This window comes from Lontra canadensis, unplaced genomic scaffold (genome assembly GCF_010015895.1).
Source record: "Lontra canadensis isolate GAN:19392208 unplaced genomic scaffold, GSC_riverotter_1.0 scaffold2, whole genome shotgun sequence".
NCBI classification, from domain to species: domain Eukaryota; kingdom Metazoa; phylum Chordata; class Mammalia; order Carnivora; family Mustelidae; genus Lontra; species Lontra canadensis.
The window spans coordinates 47,639,787-47,660,502 of record NW_022630996.1 but is presented as its reverse complement, the minus strand read 5'-3'; the positions used below and the strand labels follow the sequence as shown (position 1 = coordinate 47,660,502).

The 20,716-nt window shown below is 35.6% G+C and overlaps 1 pseudogene; it reads right to left on the bottom strand.

Annotated features, from left to right (window-relative positions):
* Positions 1-9,556: 9,556 nt before the first annotated feature.
* Positions 9,557-20,439, bottom strand: LOC116872552 (annotated as a pseudogene).
* Between the last annotated feature and the right edge of the window lie 277 nt (positions 20,440-20,716).

Below are 20,716 nucleotides of genomic sequence, written 5' to 3'. Positions count from 1 at the left end.
GAAAAACCAAAAAGAAATTTTATGACTGAAAAATACAATGACCAAAATAAAAGGCTCAATGGCAGAGAGTAAGGGACAAAGGAAAGGGTAGTTACAATTGAAATTACTCAATTTGAACTACAGCGTTTAAATAAACTAAACATAAATGAGCAGTGCCTCAGGGACCTTAGAGATTATAACAAAAATCTAATTAATGTCATGGGAGTTCTAGAAGGAAGGAAGAAAGAAGGCAAGGCTGAAAAAATATTCAAAGAAATAATGACTGAAAACTTCTCAAATTCGGCAAGAAATATAAACCTACAGATTTATGACACTGAGTGAGCCCCACAGAAATTAATGTCAAAGCACATCAAAATTAAGACTACTGAAAATGGGGGGTGCCTTGGTGGCTCAGTTCTTAATGTCTGCCTTTGGCCCAGGTTATGATCCCAGGGTCCTGGGATCGAGCCCCGCATTGGGTTCTCTGCTTGGCGGGAAGCCTGCTTCTCCCTCTCCCATTCCTTCTGCTTGTGTTCCCTTTCTCGCTGTGTCTTTTTCTGTCAAATAAATAAATAAAATCTTAAAAAAGAAAAGACTACTGACAATAAAGGACAAACAAATCTTGAAGCACTCAGAGAAATATAACACCTCACATACAGGAGAAAAACAATTAGAATGATACCCTTCTTTTAAGAATGCATGGAAACAAGAAGGAAGTGGCACAATATTGATTTTTCAGGTGTTAAAGGAAAGAAATTGTCAACTCAGTCTTACAGCTACTGAATCTCTCTCACTAAGAGAGATTTACTCTTAGTGAGACAAACTAAGGGAATTTGTCCCAGGAGACCTACCCTAAAAGAATGGCTGAAGAATTTCTCTAAACAGGAAGGAAAACAATATGAGAAAGAGCCTTAGAATATCAGGAACAAAGAACATAATAAGCAAAAACACAAGTAAATATAATTGGCTTTTATTCTCCTTTTGATTTTTTAAAATTGTTTGATGGTTGAAGCAAAAATTATAAAACTGTCAAATGTGGTTCTAAATACATGTGGAGGAGATACTTAAGATAATTATAAATAGGTGAGAGTAATAAGAAGTAAGGGAAGCTAAGGTTTCTATACCTTCCTTGAAATGGTAAAATGAGGACAACAGTAAACTGTGGTATATGTTTGACGTAATACTTAGAGCAACTAAGGAATCTATACAAAGAGGTATACTCAAAATATTGTAGATATGTCAAAATGGAATTCTAAAAAGTGTTTAAGTAATCCACAGGATGGCATGAAAAATAAAACAGAGAAATGAAAAACAGAAGGAGCAAACAAAAACAGAATGGCAAACCCTACATACATCAATAACAACACTAAATGTAAAAAATCTAAATATGCCAACTAAAAATGGAACTTTGGGAGATTGGATTAAAAAACATGGCCCAACCATATGCAGGTGACAATAAAATTACTTCAAACAGAATTGAAAAGGAGGTAGAAAGTAAAGGGATGGAAAAAGATATATCATGTGAATATTAATCAAAGGAAAGCAGGAGTGGCTATACTGATATAAGACTTCAGGACGAAGGAAATTACCAGAGACAGAGAAGTATGTGGTATAGTTATAAAGGACAAATCCACAAAGACGCAGCTATCTTTAATACGTATGCACTAGGGGCGACTGGGTGGTTCAGTGGGTTAAGCCTCTGCCTTCAGCTCAGGTCATGGTCTCAGGGTCCTGGGATCAAGCCCGGCATTGGGCTCTCTGCTCAGTGGAGAGCCTGCCTCCCCCTCTCTCTCTGGCTGCCTCTCTGCCTACTTGTGCTCTCTCTCTCTGTCAGATAAATAAATAAAAATCTTTTAAAAAAAATACGTATGCACTAGATAATAGAGAAAATACAGTAGGGAAAATAAACTCACAGAACTGAAAGGAGAAATAGACAAATCCACAATTAGAGTGGATCCAGGGCTTGGCAATGAATTCTTAGACTTGACACAAAAAGTGCAATCCATAAAAAGAAACACTGATAAATTGACCTTAAACAAAAATTAAAAATTTCTTCTGCAAAAGATCCTACAAACTAGAAGTCCAAGATCAGGATGCCAGAATGGTTGTTTTTTTATGAAGACTCTCTTTCTGGCTTGTAGATGGCTGCCTTCTCACTGTATCCTCACATGTCAGAGTTAGGGGGTGGAGAGGATTTCTTCTTTTTCTTATAAGGGTACTAATCCCATTATGAGGGCCCAGCCTTATGACCTCCTCTAACCCCAATTACCTCTCAAAGACCCCATCTCCAAATACCATCACATCGGGTGTTAGGGCTTCAATGTGTGTATTTGGGAGTCAGGACACAAACATTTAGTCCATACAAAGGAGGAATACTAAAAATCCCCAAATTAGAAAATATGTAGTTGAATACTTAGGTGTGCATTCAGTTTCGTATCAACCCCCTGGATCTTTAAGGAGACCTGACTATTTTAGAGTTCATTCGAAATTGGGAAAGAGTCTAAAAGAATTGCAGTAAGCCCTTTGCTGTTTTCCATGAAGATAATCAACAGCATTGTTTGATTATGTTTATATGGATAAATATGTTTATTTATGGATAATGTTAGGTCTCCTTGAATGAATGTCTTCTATGTAAATAGACCTGAAATTCACACTATTCAGAACTATCTGTTGGTTTAGATTATTTTACATTACATTGTTTGTATGATATTGAAACATGGTGGTCTCTTTGCAGATCTCTATTCCCAGCCCCACATTAGATGAGTTTCCAGTGAAGCTGTCTAGGGAGCTGGGCTCTAGATAAATAAAGAGAAAAATGCTAGAGAAAATGTTGAGAAAGAATACCCACACCTTGATGTTTATGGAAATATGATTGCTCTTTTTTAGGATTAATTCTTTTCTACTTTTTTTTAATTTTAAAAAAGGAACTTAAAATAAACTTAACATGGTGCCAGCTGCACATTGGATACAGATGGGAATTCCCAAGTAACTTGTGCTATTGCTACAAAAACTACAGACAATCTATGTCTAAAAATTTTAAAGGGAATCTTTAAATTACTTAAAGAATTTGGGGTTTGAAATAATTCCATAGTGAACAAAGTTTACAATGATCAATCAGAAATGATCCTGATGAATGAAACTATAGACATTCAGAAAGGGAGTGAAGAGAAAAAAAAAATAATGAGGAAATGAGGAGTCCTTGTTAAATAAATGGACATGAAGAATTTGGGTTAAACATTTTGGAATTGTTGGGAGAATGCATAGTGATCGGTATAAATACTTAGAGTTGGTAATTAGTAAGGACTGGTTGATGGATGTGTTCTTAAATTCACTATCTGCTATTTTACAGATATGCAAATACTTTATACGACATCTCTCCCTCCTAATATCATCACACTGGGGGGTAGGATTTAATGTACAAGTTTTAGAGGGACACAGACATTCCACCAGAATGTCAAAAATGTCAATAGAAGTTTGGTTGGTGGTGGTAGTGTTTTGTTTGTTTTCAAGCAGAAGCATAGATGAAAAGAAGTAAGGAAATATGCATGCATACTCATGGCCTTTTTCTCACACAAAAGGTAGAGTGTCATAAAAAGTTTTGTCCATTCCCTTTTTTTTAATCTAATGTAATATCTTTGAAATCCCTCAATATCAGTGGATAGAGATATTCACTCTTCATAGCTTGATAGTCTTCCATTTTATGAAAGTACCACTGTTTATTCGAACACTGTCCTATGTATGGGCATTTAGGTCATTTCTAATATTTTGATATTGCAAATAATACTTCAGTGAAAACCATTGAGCATATGTTTTTATATTTTGAGGGATGTATCCTTAAGTCAAATTGTTAAAAATGGAATTTGTGGACAAAGATTAAATATGAGCATATTTTGTATGTTTAAGGGCCATTTGTATATATTTGCCTATGAACTGTCTATTAATAATCTTTGCAAACTATGGATTTTGGCCTTTTTATCTCTTGTTTTTTAAGAGTTTTTTACTACAAGGTGTCATTCTAAAGGATACACTGGTATATTGTAATAAGTGCCCAAGCACATTATAGTGAAAATTAAGAACTAAAATATACAGATTATTTCCTTCTTTTAAAAGAGAAAAGCAAATATAAGGCCATCCTTAGAAAATAATACTCTCTATCCATTGCTTTCCAGTCTAGCTTGTTGCATGGAAGAGAAAAAATAAGAGTTCACCAGCCCTCTGAGAACTGTATTTAACTCAGGTAAGCCTATGAGAACTATGTTCAAGTGTCATCTTTCTTGCATGATGTCAAACAGTTCTCTTCAAAATAATCCATATGGCATTTATAAATATTTCCATTCTTATTCGGTTTATATAGAGTATAGTTCTCTACATATTATTACATATAAACTTGATTATCATTGTCAAAGCAGTCCTCTGTGCCCACTGGCTGGAACACTGCCTTCATAGAAACTTTCTGTGGTACATTACAACACAAATTGTCTTTATCTCCATATCATTCTTCAGAGCATACCCCTCTCATTTTCCCACTTTATGTAATACATATACCTTGGGGAATCTTTATTATTACTAGCCTATTATTCTAACCCATAATTATCTGGATCAGAACACACTGGATTCCCTAAGTATATATTTTTACAATATTATTATGAGTAACATCAGCCAACTTTAGTCCTTCCTCCCCTCCTCTCCCTCTCTTTTTCCCTCTTTCCTTCATCCCTCATTCCCTCCTTTCCTTCCTCCCTTTTCTCTCCCTCCCTCCTGACTTCTTTCCTTCCTTTTCTGTAACATGTTCATATGTCTTCTCAGACCCAAGCTTATTCCACATAAGGCCTTTCTCCATTATAACTTTGTCATTTCAGAGATAGTTCAGTATGGATGTGTAGACCATGTACTTCAGATTACAGAACAAACAAAGTGCCTCGAATTAGGTAATCAGGTGCTGCTGATTCTGTTAGACTCTACTACATATTTGCATTCTTTTTTACCACATGTTTAGAGATTCAGGTTAAAGCCTGAATTTTTATGGCAATGAGCATGTGTGTTTGTGTGTGTTTTTCCTTTCATTTTGTAATTAGCTGGTCGAAGATTTATTGATGAGGACACTGACTTAGACAAAATAAAAATCAACTCAACAGGGCCATGTATCACGTATTTAAAAACTGAATGCTCACATTTTTGCAGTTTATTACCCCTGCCTAAGTACATTTCCACTACTTTGAAACCTTTTATTCATTATTTCTCCATTTTCCTTTTTGCTACTATTCAGATTCATCCCCATTCTGATTATAAATAAAAAAGTTGCTTCTTGACATATATAATTACTCAGTCTGCAACCTGAGATAGAACTTCTTTCAAAAGGAATTAGATTTATCTCAACTAATAAGTCATTAAGTTTCATATCTATTGCCAAGTACATCTTATCTTTTATTCAATGTGATGTGCTGAATCCAAAAATCTCCCTGAATGCCAAAATATTGTCTCTCCCTCTCTCCACACTCTTTCTCCGGGGATCCATACATTTGTTCACTCACCTCAACTCTGATCCACATGCCTGCTGTTTCCATTCCAGCCATCTCCATGAGCTACCAGTCACATTGTGTTTGGCTGGAAGGCTTGGGCCTTTTGAATTTGTGCAGCCAAATATCCACAGACTGGACTCACTCCACCCAACACGTTTGGATTTTGGTTTCGGCATTATTTTTCACACAGACTTCCAGAAATGAGAAGTGCTCTTACCAAATTCCCATGCCACCTGGCTCTTTCTGCTTACTTATATTTCCCATTTTCCCAGCTACAGTGTAACAGCCAACCTAAGAGTAGATAGTAAAAGACTCTTGGGAGTGCACTGGGTTTCACAATCAATGTGTGCTGACTACTGCTGCCTTGGGGGCTTATTTACTGAAAATTTTACAATTTTGTGTTTTCTTCTAAGCTACCTCAGCAAAGGTTTTGACTTTCAGTAGTGGAAGAGGATAGAATGATGACAGGTTGGCATGAGGTAGCTTTTGCCAGCTGAATGAAAAGAACCTTAAAGACTTTGGAGAAAGTATCTAGGAATAACCAGACAGCATTTTCTTTGAGAACTCTTTATAGTTTAGCTGAGTGGCTATCAAATACTAAAGGTAGCCTGTTTGCTTCTCACAGTGGCGTTCTGTTTTCTTCTCAAAATTTGGAGTGAAAGAATTGGGAATTAGCAGCTCTAGGTTTCATTACCTCACATTTGATGATGTTTCTTGTTAGAATATGCAAATACCAGTCATTTTGACCAAAAAGATTAAAGAATACCATTCATAGATAATTTGTTGATTGTGCCTCATAAATATAAAAAATAATAATAATTTCATTTCTTGACTCCACCTACCTAAAATGAGGGACCTATTATTAGTTAAAACTGTTACCCTTCAGGTGGAGGATAGTTTTGCTGACTTCCTTTTAACAGGTTTTTACTTTTTTTCTTTCTTTTTATATTTATTTATTTGACAGAGAGAGATCAGAAGTAGGCATAAAGGCAAGCAGAGAGAGGGGGTAAACAGGCTCCCTGCTGACCAGAGAGCCCGATGCGGGGCTGGATACCCAGGACCCTGAGATCATGACCCAAGTGGAAGGCAGAGGCTTAACCCACTGAGCCACCCAGGCGCCCCTTAACAGGTTTTTAAATCATCACAGATACCAAATGGAGATAGCCCTATAACAGATTCCTCCTATAAGCTGAGAAATCAGAATTACAGGACACTATCAGTGGTATGCATTTGACACAATTTTCTCACCTGCATCTGGACCAAAACACACCCTAAGTCTTGTAGATACAGGATGCTAAGGCTGCAGGTCACCTCATGATGACATCCGTGAGATTTCTGAGTATTGAAGGAGTCATCATAGTGGCCTAGTATTTGGCTCTCAGCTTTTTATGTCCAGGATTTCAGGATATCAGTTCTACGTTGAGATCTTGAGAAAGTTATGAGTCTGATTATATATGTACCAGAAATACATTTATAAGGCAATTTTCAGATTTATGTATTTATCTTGGAAGACATCCTTCCAGTAATCAAAAAGATCATTTCTACTATACAAGATACCCCATCAAATCATTTAGAATATCAAACCATTTAGAAGCCAAATTAGCAAGCAGAAATTGTTTGAGGAGTATGAGATCATACAGAAAGACTAGAATGGGATTGAAGGCTTCTTTATTAAGCCCTTGGAACATTGTTGTGCTACAGATTTCTTCCTTTTGAGGAGAGGATGTGTTACTTGAATCTTCCATACACAGTTTCCCTCATACACTCGCTTATTCTCTTACTCTCTTGCTCCTTCTCTTTTTCTCTGTTCCTTTCTAAAATTGGTCTGATAACCATCAGTACTTTTTTTTTCCTGGCAAGCTCTCTTTTTTTCATATTCCATTATAACTACCTTTCACTCTCATTGCAATAGTACCTTCCTTCATTTCAACATACTTTTATACTATGTTACAACTCACAAAGGTATAGGTTTTTTTTTTAATTGCCCAGCAGAATTACTATTTCCCAGTTTTTAAAAGATTAATACTATTGTTAAAATTTCCAAACACCTTTTGTTTGCCTTAAATAATTTTGGACAAAGAATCCAATCCATCCACAGTGTATACATTCTACTTAGCTTTCCTCACAGTTGCTGAAATTTCCTTTGGGAGTCCATCTATCTTTCAGACCTTTAAAAACCTTATACATCCAGATTTATCTTCCCAAATGGCTCTTTTACAAGAGTCATTGAAATTAGAAGTGCCATCTTCAGTGACACTGCATGAGAGAAAAAACTGCCTTTGATTCCCTGCACCATAACCAACAATTTTATCAAATAAGGAATAGATTAGAGAGTGTGGTATGTGCAGTTCAGAAATCAGTTTCTCTTGCCAGAGATTGGCATTCGAAGTACAGCTCCACTGTTACATCAGCTGTGGAACTATGGGTCAGGTCCTTCTCTTAGCTTTAGTTTTCTCATCTATAAAAGGTGAAAGCTAAATCTCTCTCTCCCTGCTACTCACTTTATCCCACACCAACACTAGGGCTGCTATAAGGCTTCAATGAGAAAACATGACATGCTGAGGACTGTGACTGGCAGGAGCTAGTCATCAGTAAGGGCTGGCCAACATGTCAACATCTGAATATGGGTAAGGATGCTGGGATGAATTGTCCGCTGCCAACTCAGCATCATAACTACACCTTTTTAAGGTCTGGGAGATTGCGTTCCCCACACTCCTCTTCCTTATTTCATTCTGGGTAAGATTTCCCTTTTCCCTTTGAGAGGAAGTTGCATGAGGTTTGGACGCAGAAGAGAAGCTAAATATATTATTGTGTGGATGTGGTGGCAGCCAGACTTGTAGGCAGGCATGAGAATCAGAGCAGCTTTTTAGTGAGAACTTGAGAACTACCTGTATCATAGCTTCAGATGGCAGCGGTCTTTCCTGACTCTCCATGCCAATTTCCTTGACTTTCCAGCTTTGGTGCCCTTGATTTTCCATGGCAAATCTCTGATCTTCCCTTTCCAGATCTTCCAACATCCATATAAAACCTAATTTCTAAGTGAAACTTTTTATTCTTGGAAGAGTTAAACCAGTGGGTCTGTTTTTCTGACTGACCCCAGCCTGTTGAAGCTGACTGTAGTCAGGTTCAGGGAAATCTGGAAAGTGGAATTCACCCGAAACAGGGCAACTGCCCCGTCCTCCATTGAGAAGGCTTATTTATAGATCATTTGAATAATATTATTCTTGCCCATTAGACTATGACAGCACGTCTCATGCTTGGCCCATAGTAAGAACTCAGTAAACATTTCTTGAAAGCCAGCATGTATGTATGACTGCTTCTGTTTGACCTTCCCCTCATTCACCTTCTTCTCAAGTGTGTTCTTGTTTCCTCTTCCACCACTGGATAGTTGAACTAGAGCCACAATCTCGTGGTCACGTTGTTCCTTGTTCATTGTTCACATCACATCTATCTAATCAAAATTTTTCTGAAGAGTTTTTCAAGTGGAAGCTAACAGAAGGGACTCATTATAGCCTGGAAGCTACCAGGAGCCCTTGTTTCAACACCATGAAGTTTGTCTGGAAGAGGGAATTAGACCTGAAAATAGCAGGCATGTGAAATGGTGAGAGGATCCTGTCAGTATTCAAATCAGCTCACGGCCTAGTGGAGGATGGCGTATCCCTCACCATTACGGTTTGTTTGTGAAGGATGATACACCACCTTTCTTGCCTGAGCAAGTAGGAACTAAGTTTCTGTCATTGCACCAAAAGACCTACCTGCTTGTACCCCACTAGTTTTATCGTGCCCCCGCTGCTGCCTTCACTTTTCACTATGCCCTTAACATCCACTTTTGGAAGGAGAGAAATGATAGAGGCAAAAGTTAGAGTTGAGTTAGAGAAGAAAATATGGGCATCTGTAAAAGGAAGGCAGGAAGAGGATTACTGAGGGGTCTTCAAAGACTAGGCTGTGAGAGAGCAAAATTAAGAAGTAATTTTTTAAAGTTTATAAATAAATGCATTTTGTTCTGGCAAAAATAACCAAACCAAAACTTAGTGTTAGGACAACCATTCAGTTTCCCATTTTTTTTTCACATTAACATTCTTAGTTTATTAATCCTCTCATGAAAAATCTGCACAATCACCACAGATAAAGCCACTGCAGCGTCTTTACTCCTTCTGTTGTCCAATCTCCAGCTCACTTCTTTTTGCCAGCACCAACATTGGCTTTCGCAGTCCCCCTGACTATCTTCATTCTGTTCTTGCGTTCTTTTCGCTGTTTTCTTGAGGTCTTTTTCTTCTCATACAGACCATGTCTTGCAAGTCTATGTTTGGGTTCATTTTTCTTTTGCATAATCCAAGGAATCATAAATCATGCCAAAGCCAGTTGTCTCGCCACCACCAAAATGGGTTCTGAATCCAAATACAAATATGACATCTGGTGTGGTCTTGTACATTTTGGCTAGTTTTTCCCAAATTTCTGTCTTAGGTACTGTTGCCTTTCCAGGATGAAGGACATCAATAACCATTTGTTTGTGCTGAAGTAGACGGTTGGTCATGAACTTCCTGGTTCGGATAGTTACTGTGTCGTTCATGATGGCTCCCGAGTTTCAAGCACCAGAGAGAAAAAGAGCTGTTTCCCATTTTGTTAGTTATGTCATTCTTTAGATCTGCACTAACTTAATAACTCCATAGAATCACATGCTTGCCATATTATATCACAATTTTTCTACCTACTAGCCTTTCTGCTTTACCAGTCTGTAATCTATAGCAAAGCAGAGATCGTCTTTTATTTGTCTGCACATTTCCAGCATCTAGAGTATTGCTCATCCCACAGTACGTGATCGGTAATTCTGTTGAACAAATGAAATGTACTTACACAAAATGTATAGCAAAGTAATATCTCTGTCTTGACATATTTAAAAAGATCAATTGGCACATTCATTCAAAGAAATATTGTACACATTATAGTTTAATGAGGAATTTGGACAGTTTTTGACATTTTAATTATATGGAAAAAATATATATACATATGTGTATGATGTAAACATATATAATTTCCATGCACCACTTTAAAATGTTTTCTAGAATTCAGACTGAAAAAATCTGGAAATACTATGAGTTAACTCTTTGGTGTCTCTTCCCTATCTCTCTCCCTCCCTTTCTCATTTCCTGCTGGTCACATGCTACAGGAGCTGTAGATCGTAAGACGTACAAGCTCGTGGTCCTTCCTTAAGACAGGTGCTGGGGTCCAGTGATAGAGAGTAGAGATAGACACACTGGCAAATGTCTATCTATCTGTTCTCTAACATGCTTAGAGTTATTAGAGATAAATATTTTATTTTATTATCAAATGACCAGCAAAGGACCCAATAGCAGTAGTGAATTTGTCTCTTAAAGTAAAACATGACTCAGCTCTCAAAATATGGAAAGATGCTATAAAAATTTTACAACCTAACAAAAGTGGAAAAGAATAGCTCACGTGAATGCTCTGGAATAAGAATAATGATAACAATATTATCTAATGTTTAGAGCGCTAAGTGCCATGAACTCTGATACATATATTACATGTTATATCTATATTACTCTATACCTATTAGGCACATGAGGTAGCTATAAATAATTACATATTTGCAACTACAGAAAATTATGCTGAAAGATATTAAATAGCTTTCCCAAGATCACATAGCTAACATGTGATAGAGCCAGCATTCAAAGCCAAAGGTGTCTATCTGCAGAACCAGCATTCTTTCATCAAACAAAGAGACAATGTTCAAAAATACACTTGACAAAGAGAAAAATCAATGCTATTCTAATAGATACTATGGAGTATGGACCCTAAGAAGCTGTATGGAACAGGATTTAGTAGAAGCCTCGTGATGGAAACCATGTATTTAGAAGAGTTGGGAATGAAGTTTAAATATATTTTAAAAGATTATAGCAGTTAAAGGCCAAGGTTCACAATGTCAGAGGTGGAAAACAGTCTTCAATAAATATTTAACTAAAATAGGGCATAGATATGCTACTATAGAATGGAAGATGATCATCATTGAGTCATTGCAGAGTTTTCAAAGGTTAGATAAAAAAAATTCTTTTGTCTACTTTGAAATGTTTACTCTACAAATATCTAAGATAAATAAGTTAGAAATACACAGATTAGCAACAAGGTTGCTCCTAGACAGAGAGGCTCCATTTAAGCTACAAGGACCGAAAGTCTGAAAGAGATAGTTCATTGAGGAAAAGTAGAGTTTTCTTATCAAAGAAAGTGATACTGGGCAGGAAAAATAAAAGGAGATATTTGCTTCATGTAGTATTTGAAATATATGTCAGGATTTTGTCTAGAATATTTGGCTGGAATTTCAAGGGCCTTAACTCCACTATGTTTTTTTCTTTTTCTTTCTACCCTTGGCTTTACATGTGCCTTGTCACTCCTGGCTATAGCCTCAGCCATCATAAAAGAGCTCAGATGTTGTGGTGGAAAGAGTACCAGATTCAGAATCATCCTTAACAGGTAGGATTCTGTATATTCTTTGATTAGGCTACAACTCATCAAACATCAACTGAATTTGTTCTAAATCAAAAGAGAGAGGTGACTCTAGGACCCATTCAGTTTTAAAATCCTATTATTCTTCACTGGTCCTCATTAAGTTGTAAAATTCCTTTCCTACAGCACTTCTTCCACAACCATCCTGAGTTGGTACTTCTACATATACACATATGAATTGTGGTCCAAGTTAGTTTTGTTAAGGTTAAACCATATATTTATTTGAACATTTATGTGTCAGCTCAGCTCTGAATTATTTTTAAAATAATTTTAAATATTTAAAAATATTTAAATTTTTAATTTATTTTTATATTTAAAAATAATAATTTTAAAATAATTATTTTTTAAAGTGCTATGAACATTTGTACACTGTGACAAATATGTATTAAGACCTCCATATATAATTGTTTGATTGACTAGAAGCTTCCAAGCCACTTCACTCTTATAGTGGGAAAAAAAAATTAATCTGTCTCTAAGAATTGTTTTTATCATAAGAAATCAGTTTTTACAATTTTATTTTACAGAGGAGGAAACTGAAATGAGGGTTAGCTGAGATTCTTGTCTCGGTCATGCCTCGTGTCCTCTGATTCTAGATCTAATTTTTTTCCATCTATATCACATAAGTATTTTCTATAAAATGTATGTTTGAAATTAGCAGTCCCCAAGCTGATTCTTCTTCCAAATGCCTATCCATTTATTCATCCATCAAGTGTGTCAGGCCCTATGAGGGGTGTAGGCTATAGAAAAAAGGAAGCCAGTGATTGTTCTATGTTGGCCTATGAGATAGCAGTAGAGGGTGTAAGGGCAACAAAATGGCGCTAAGAATGTACTGTGAGGAGTAGAATGATGAACCAGGATATAATGTAGGAAATACAATGAGAAGCATTTAATCCAGACCAAATGGGACAAGAAAAGTTTTTTTGAGGTAATGATAAAGCTAAGTCTTAGAAGGAAAGAATGGACATTTTAGGCAATGAAGCAGCATACACACACACACACACACACACACACACACACACAAAGAGATGAAGTTGCCTCAGCCCTGTGCGGAACAGCAAATGGCTCAGCCTGGCTGAGACCAGAGGCAAAGAGAAGACTCTGCATACTCTGCATAAGAATTCTTCTTTTGTAAAATAATAAATAGTTTTGTACTATTGGGCTTAAGAAAAATGTGCAATTAATCACAAAATTAAAGAGGTTTAAAAAAAAAAAAAAAGGAGGTGTGACAATAATATAAGGCCTGAAAGAACAAGATCAATCCCAGAAGGAAGGAAAAGGAAAGAGAGAAGCATGAAAGTATCTTGACCTTTGGTTGCTGAGCAGCAGAGGAAGGTCTCTCTGTGGTCTGTTCCAGCACAAATCAGTCAGCCAAGGTGAAAGTCACCTGAAGAAACAGAAATAAGTCACTGTGTGCGTTTATTTTCCCTACCACAATCCAGAAGGAGGACCAAATCAGTTCAGAATCTGTGGCTTTGCCTGCATGAGTGATAGCAGGTCATTTTCAGTGGGCCAAGTCCAGCACTGTATTTATTCAGTGCTGAAATGTAGTGAGGGAACAGGGAGTTGGTTGACTTCCAGAATTATGAAATAAAGCATTTGGCCACAAAATTAACCAAAAGAACAAGTGTCTTTTAAGGTTTGTTATGGTAGATGTATTTTGCATCAAGCCTACTTTGGGATGTATAGGCTTTTCCTCTTATACTACATCGATTTGCCTCAGCCAATGAAAATCACTAATGTCAGAATATATACAATATTGTGTATTATGAAATTCACATTCTTTTCCCTGAACTCCAGGAGAAATTGATACCTGGGTCACTATAAAGGAGACTTGCTTTCAACACTGGTCATCTCACCAGGGAGGTAAGTCTGTAAAATTTTTTTTAATTCCCTGAAGCCAATATTAACATACACCCTGAAGTTCTATTCACTTGAATCTGTCAGTTTCCTTTGTCAGCTGAAGTTGAAATTAGCTACACAACTAGATTTAATTAGGTTGTATTCTCCTAGCTCTGAATTTCATTATTACTCAATAAATGCCTGATAAAATGGGATAGGTCCATCCACTCTATCAAAATCTTCAACTTGGGAAGGAATACATTCAAGTCATTTTCAGTATCCTTTTTTTTTTTAAATTTTATTTATTTATTTGACAGACAGAGATCACAAGTAGGCAGAGAGGCAAGAAGGGAGAGAGAGAGGGGAGAAGCCACCTCCCTGCTGAGCAGAAAGCCCCAGGTGGGGCTCAATCCCAGAACTCTGAGATCATGACCTGAGTCAAAGGCAGAGGCTTAACCCAATGAGCCACCCAGGTGCCCTTTTTTTCAGTATCCTTGTATTCTGTTGTGAATTCTAAAACATGTTTTTTTAAGAAGAGCAATAAATTACCATTTTATAATAGTAAAACCAACTTCTTTTAATATAGTAGAAATATCACTGTGCTTAGGATCAGAAGACCTGTTTTTTTCTGCTAGATCTGGAGCCAGCTATACTCTTTATATTGAACAAGTTAAATCTTCCTGTTCTTAATTCTTCCTGTGTAAAATAAGGTATATGGACTAGGTAGCTTCTATGATTCCCTCCTATGATATGTTGAATATTTAAACAAATGTAGTTCAAGGCTTCTAGTAAAAGAAGTGTGGAGACAAAACAGGTCATACCATGACATCACAGCATCAAATCATTTGTGAATGGGTTTCATAGTCATTCTAGAAATGATAGCCACTACTATCATGATATAGCATTTATCAAATTTCTGCATGCTCACGTCACCATGCTAGACACTAAGATATTTCAAATAAACTAAGCAGATGCTGTCCTGGCTGAACTCCTAGGAGTACAATAGATAAAAAGAGAAAATGGTTTCCCACATGAAACTGCTCCCTCAAAGGAACCATTCTTCAGGCTTTTCCTTCAACATGATTCATGATGTGTAGTATTCTGCTCACTTCCAGGTTAAGAAAGAATAACTAAGAACAGAGCTGACAAATTAAGTCAGTCAGTGCCACCTGCAGTTGGAACATTGACATAAATCCTACCACTTTTTATAGGTAAACTTAATGGAAACTGTTGAGAAAAAAGTCAATGAAACTATCAAATATTGGGTCCTTGTTACAGTTTTCAAAGGAAGAGGGAGTGGGAGTATAAGATGAAAATCAGTACCTTAGGACATTTATACTCTAGGGGATAAGACAAGATGTTTGAATACAAATTAAAATTCACTCCAGAAATTTATCACCCTTTTTAATAGTAATTGAAGCTTACATACATAGAAATATATATCTGTGGACACAGGACCTAATGATTGGCATAAACAGAAAACAGTTTATGAGCTGAACATAGAATAACCCCTTTGATCTTTCAAAGACTCATCTGTGCCTTGGATGGGGCACAAACTTGGGATATGTTTGCATTTATTGTTGTCTTCTTCATACTCTTTCATCAGTGTCTTCAAATTTCAGTGTACTGACCTTATGCCTATTGGTTAAATTTATTCCAAAGTATTTTATATGTTTTGGTGCCATTATAAACAAAATTGCTTTCTTAATTTCCTTTTCGGAAAGTTCATTGGCAATATATAGAAAAGCAACTGAGTCTTGTATATTGATTTTGTGTCCTGCAATATAAAGAATTTATTAGTGCTAACATTTTAATGATGAGAGTCTTTAGGTTTTCCAACATACAGTATCATGTCGTCTGCAAACAGAATTCATTTTATTTCTTCCTTTCTGATTTTCATGACTTTTCTTCCTTTCTTTTATATGTGTGTGTGTGTGCACATATATATTTTTTCCCCTAACTATTCTAACAAGAACTTCCAGTACTATCTTGAATAAAAGTAGTGATAGCAAGCACTCTAGTCTTGTTCCTGATCTTAGAGAAAAAGCTTTCAGCATTTAATCATTGAGTATGATTTTAGCTCTGGGCTTGCCATATATCTGTTCTATTATGTTGAGGTATGTTTCCTCTTACCCAGCTTGTTAAGAGTTTTTAATCATGAGAACATGTTGATTTTTGTTAAAATGCTTTTTATGTACCTATTTAGGTGATCATGTGGTTTTTATCCTCCCTTTTGTTATTTATTGGTTTGCACTTGTTGAATCATTTTTAAGCCTAATACATTCATCTTGATCATGCCTTATGATCAAGATGCTGCCTAATTTAATTTTAATTTGCTGCCTAATTTAATTTGCTAAAATTGTGTTGAGGTTTATTGCATCTATGTTCATCAAAGATATTCACCTGTAATTTTGTTTTTTTGAAGTGTCCTTGTCTGGTTTTGGTATCAGGGTGATGCTAGTCTCACAAAGTGAGTTTGGAAGTGTTTCCTCCTCTTCAGTTTTTTGGAAGAGTAGAGAAGCATTGGTATTAATTCTTCTTTAAGCGTTTGGTAGCACTTACTAGGGAAGCCATCTGGTTCCCTACTTTGTATGTTGAAAGGTTTTAAGTTACTAATTAAACTCCTTAGCAATAATTGGTCTATAGAGATTTTCTATTTCTTCATTTAGTCTTGGTAGGTCATAAGTTTCTTGGAATTTATTCCTTTCTCCCAGTTTGTCCAATTCTTTGGAGTATAGTTGGTCATAACAGCCTCTTATGATCCTTCATATTGGTGTCAGTTGTAATGTCTTCTCTTCATTTCTCATCTTGTTTATTTCTGTCTTTTTTTGTAGGGGTGGGGAGGAGGAGTGTAGCTAAAGGTATGTCAATTTTGTTTATCTTTTCAAAAAATAACACTAGCTTTGTTAATTTTTTTATTGTCTTTCCAGTTCCTGCTTCATTTTTTTCAGCTTTTTATTGTGGCCTTCCTTCTGCTAACTCAGTTTAGTTTATTCATTTTCTAATTCCTTGAGGTGTAAAATTAGGTTGTGTATTTGAAATTTTTCTTTTCTCTTAATGTCATCATTTATCACTATAAGCTTCCCTTTTATGATTGCTTTTGCTGCATCCCATAAGATTTGGTATGCTGTGTTTTCATTTTTGTTTGTCTCAACACACTTTCTAACTTCCTATTTGATTTCTTCTTTGACCCATTGGTTGTTCAGGAATGTGCTATTTGATATCCACATATTTGTTGAATTTTTCAGTTTTCCTTCTTTTATTGATTTCAGGTTTCATGTCACTGTGATCAGAAATATGCTTGATGTGATTTCAATCTTCTTATATTTTTTAAGACTTGTTTTTATATTTTTAAGACTTGTCCAATGTATGATCTGTCCTGGGGAATGTTCTGCACATGTAAGAAGAATGTGTTTTCTGCTATGGTGGGATGGTACCGTATGTGTCTGATAGCTCCATCTTGTCTACAGTGTTACTCACATTTGCTGTTACTTATTAGCTTTCTTTATGACTCATTAAGTATTGAGAAAACTGGATATCCATATGCAAGAATGAGACTGGACTCTTATCTGATACCGTACACAAAAAATAGCTCAGAGCTTATTAAGGACTTTAATATAAGACCTGGAACCATAAAATTGCTAAAAGAAAACAGGAGAAAAATTTTTGATATTGGTCTTTGCAATTATTATTGGATATGATACTAAAAGCACAAGAAACAAAAGCAAGAATAGACAAATGGAGCAACAACAACCTAAAAAGCTCTCTATAGCAAAGGAAATCATCAACAAAATGAAAAGGCAACCTGTGGAATGGAATAAAATAATTTCAAACCATATATCTGATAAGGGGTTAATATCCAAAATATAAAAGGAACTCATAGAACTCAATAGCAGGAAGAAAAATGAAAACACGAATAACCCAATTTGAAAATGGGAGAAGAACCTGGATAGACATTTTTCTAAAGACATACAGGTTGTCAGCAGCTATATGAAAGGTGCTCAACATCATTAATCATTATGGAAATTCAAATCAAAATCATGATGAGATTATACTTCACACCTGTCAGAATGACTATTACCAACATAATGAGAGGTAACAAGTATTGGTGAGGATATGGAGAGAAGGGAACCCTTGTGCACTATTGGTGGGAATGTAAATTGATAACAGCCACTATAGAAAACAATATGGAGGTTCCCCAAGGAATTTTAAATGGAACTACTGTATCTCCATGTCAGCAATCTCACTTATGGGTATATATCCAAAAGAAATGAAATCAGGATCTTGAAGAGATACCTGCATTCCCATGTTTATCACAGCATGATTCATAATACCGAAGACATGAAACAATATAAATGTCCATCCAAAAGGATGAATGAAGAAAATCTGGTATATATTTGCAATGGAATATTATTCAGCCTTTAAAAACAAGAAAATTCTGCCTTTTGTGAAAACATGGATGAATCTAGAGGATGCTATGCTAAGTGAAATAAGCCAGACACAGAAGGATAAATAATACACAAGACAACTTATATAAGGAATCTAATTAGATTCATAGACATAGAGTAGAATATGAATGTAAGGGTCTGTGGGAAGGGGGAAACAGAGAGATATTAGTCAAAATGTGTAGAATGTTAGTTATACAAGATGAATAAGTCCTAGAGATCTACTATACCACATGTTGCCTGTAGTTAACAACACTGTATTATATATTTAAACATTTGCTAAGAGGGCATATTTTATGTCAAATATTCTACCTACAAAAAAAGTCTACATGCTGTATGATTTTATAAGGACAGTCTATAAAGACAGAATAAAGCAGTAGTTGTGAAGGATTGGCATTATGGAGAGAGTTTACTAAAAGACTCAACTGAATATTTAGTTGGGAGGGAATTATTTTATGTATTGATTGTGGCAGTAGTATACATTTAACAAAACTCATAGAATTATATGCTAAAAGGGGTGAATTTTATTGTATATAAATTATATCTCAGTAAACCCAATTTAAATATACATTTATTTTATATATATTATATATGATATATATGAAATATATAGAAATGAAGAGGGAGTCAAATGGTTGATTAGGAAAAAAAATCAATCAAACACAAAGAAGACAGTATTGGAAGAGATGAGGAGAAAAAAGATATAAGACATATAGAAAATAAGTATAAAATATATGTCACCAAAACTGAATCAGGAAGAAATAGAAAATCTCAAAGACTTATGACAAAGAGATTGAATCAGGTAGTAATATAAAACCTTACAAAAAAGAAAACACCATAATATGATGACTTCACTGATGAATTCTACCAAACATCTGGAGAGAAGTTAATACCAAATCTAATCAAATTCTTACCCAAAAATGGAAGAGGAGGGAACACTTCCTAACGTGTCTTATGAGGCTAGCATTATCCTGATACCAAAGCCAGACAAATATACTACGAAAGAAGGGAAAACAACAGATAAACATCCCTTATTAAAACAAATGCAAAAGTCCTCAACAAAATACCAGCAAACCAAATCCAAGAGCACATTAAAATGTTTGTACAACAATGTCGGCTGGAATTTACCACAGGAATGCAACAGTGGTTCAATACAAGACAATCAATCAATAAAATACACCACATTAATAGAACAAAGGAACAACAGCAAAAATGATCATCTCAATAAACAAACTGTTGACAAAATCCAGCAACTTTTCCTAATTAAAAACACTTAGCAAACTAGGAATAGAAAGAAAATTCCTCAATATAATAAATGACATTCACAAAAAACCCACAGTTAACATTGTACTCAATGGTAAATGACCAAAAGCTTTCCCCTTAAGATCAGGAATAAGACAAGGATGCCTGCTTTCACCAATGCTATTGAACATTGTATTGGAACTCCTAGCAAGAGTAATTAGTCAAGAAAAAAGAAATAGAAAGTATCCAAATAGAAAGGAGGAAAAAGTATCTCTATTTGCAGATGACAAGATTCAATGTATAGAAAATCCTAAAGAATCAAAAACAAAACACCAAAAATCCTACTGGGGCTACTAGAAAAAATCAGCAGAATTACGGCTTACAGAATCAACATGCAAAAAACAGTTGTGTTTCTTATACCAGCAATAAACAACCTGATATGAAATGAAGAAAATAATGTTATTTACAATAGCATCCAAAAGAATAAAATACCTAGGAATAAATTTAACCAGAGTTAAAAGACTTGCATACTGGAAACTAAAACATTGCTGAAAAAAATTTAAAAGACCTAAATAAATAAAAAACATTCTGTGTCCATGGATTGGAAGACTTAATATTTTTAAGATGGCCATACACCCCAAAGTGGGCTACAAACTCAATGAAATTCCTTTGAAAATTCTACTTGTCTTTTTTGCAGAAATGGAAAACATGATCCAAAAATTCACATGAAATTTTAAGAGGCCCCCGGTAGTCCAAACAACATCAAAAGAGAAAAGCAAAGTTGAAGGAGTCACATTTCCTGATTTTAAAACTTATCACAGGGGCGCCTGGGTGGCTCAGTGGGTAAAAGCCTCTGCCTTCAGCTCAGGTCATGATCCCAGGGTCCTGGGACCGGGCCCCGCATCAGGCTCTCTGCTTGGCAGGGAGCCTGCTTCCCCCTCTCTCTCTGCCTGACTCTCTGCCTACTTGTGATCTCTCTCTCTCCCAAATAAATAAATAAAATATAAAAAAAAAAACCTTACTGAAAAGTTAGAGTATTCAAAACAGTATGGTGCTTATAAAAAGATACAAATTTAGACAAATGGAATAGAAATGAGAGTCCAGAAATAATTGTCTATAGATAATTGATTTTTTACAAGAGTGCCAAGACCATTCAATGAGGAAAGAATAGTT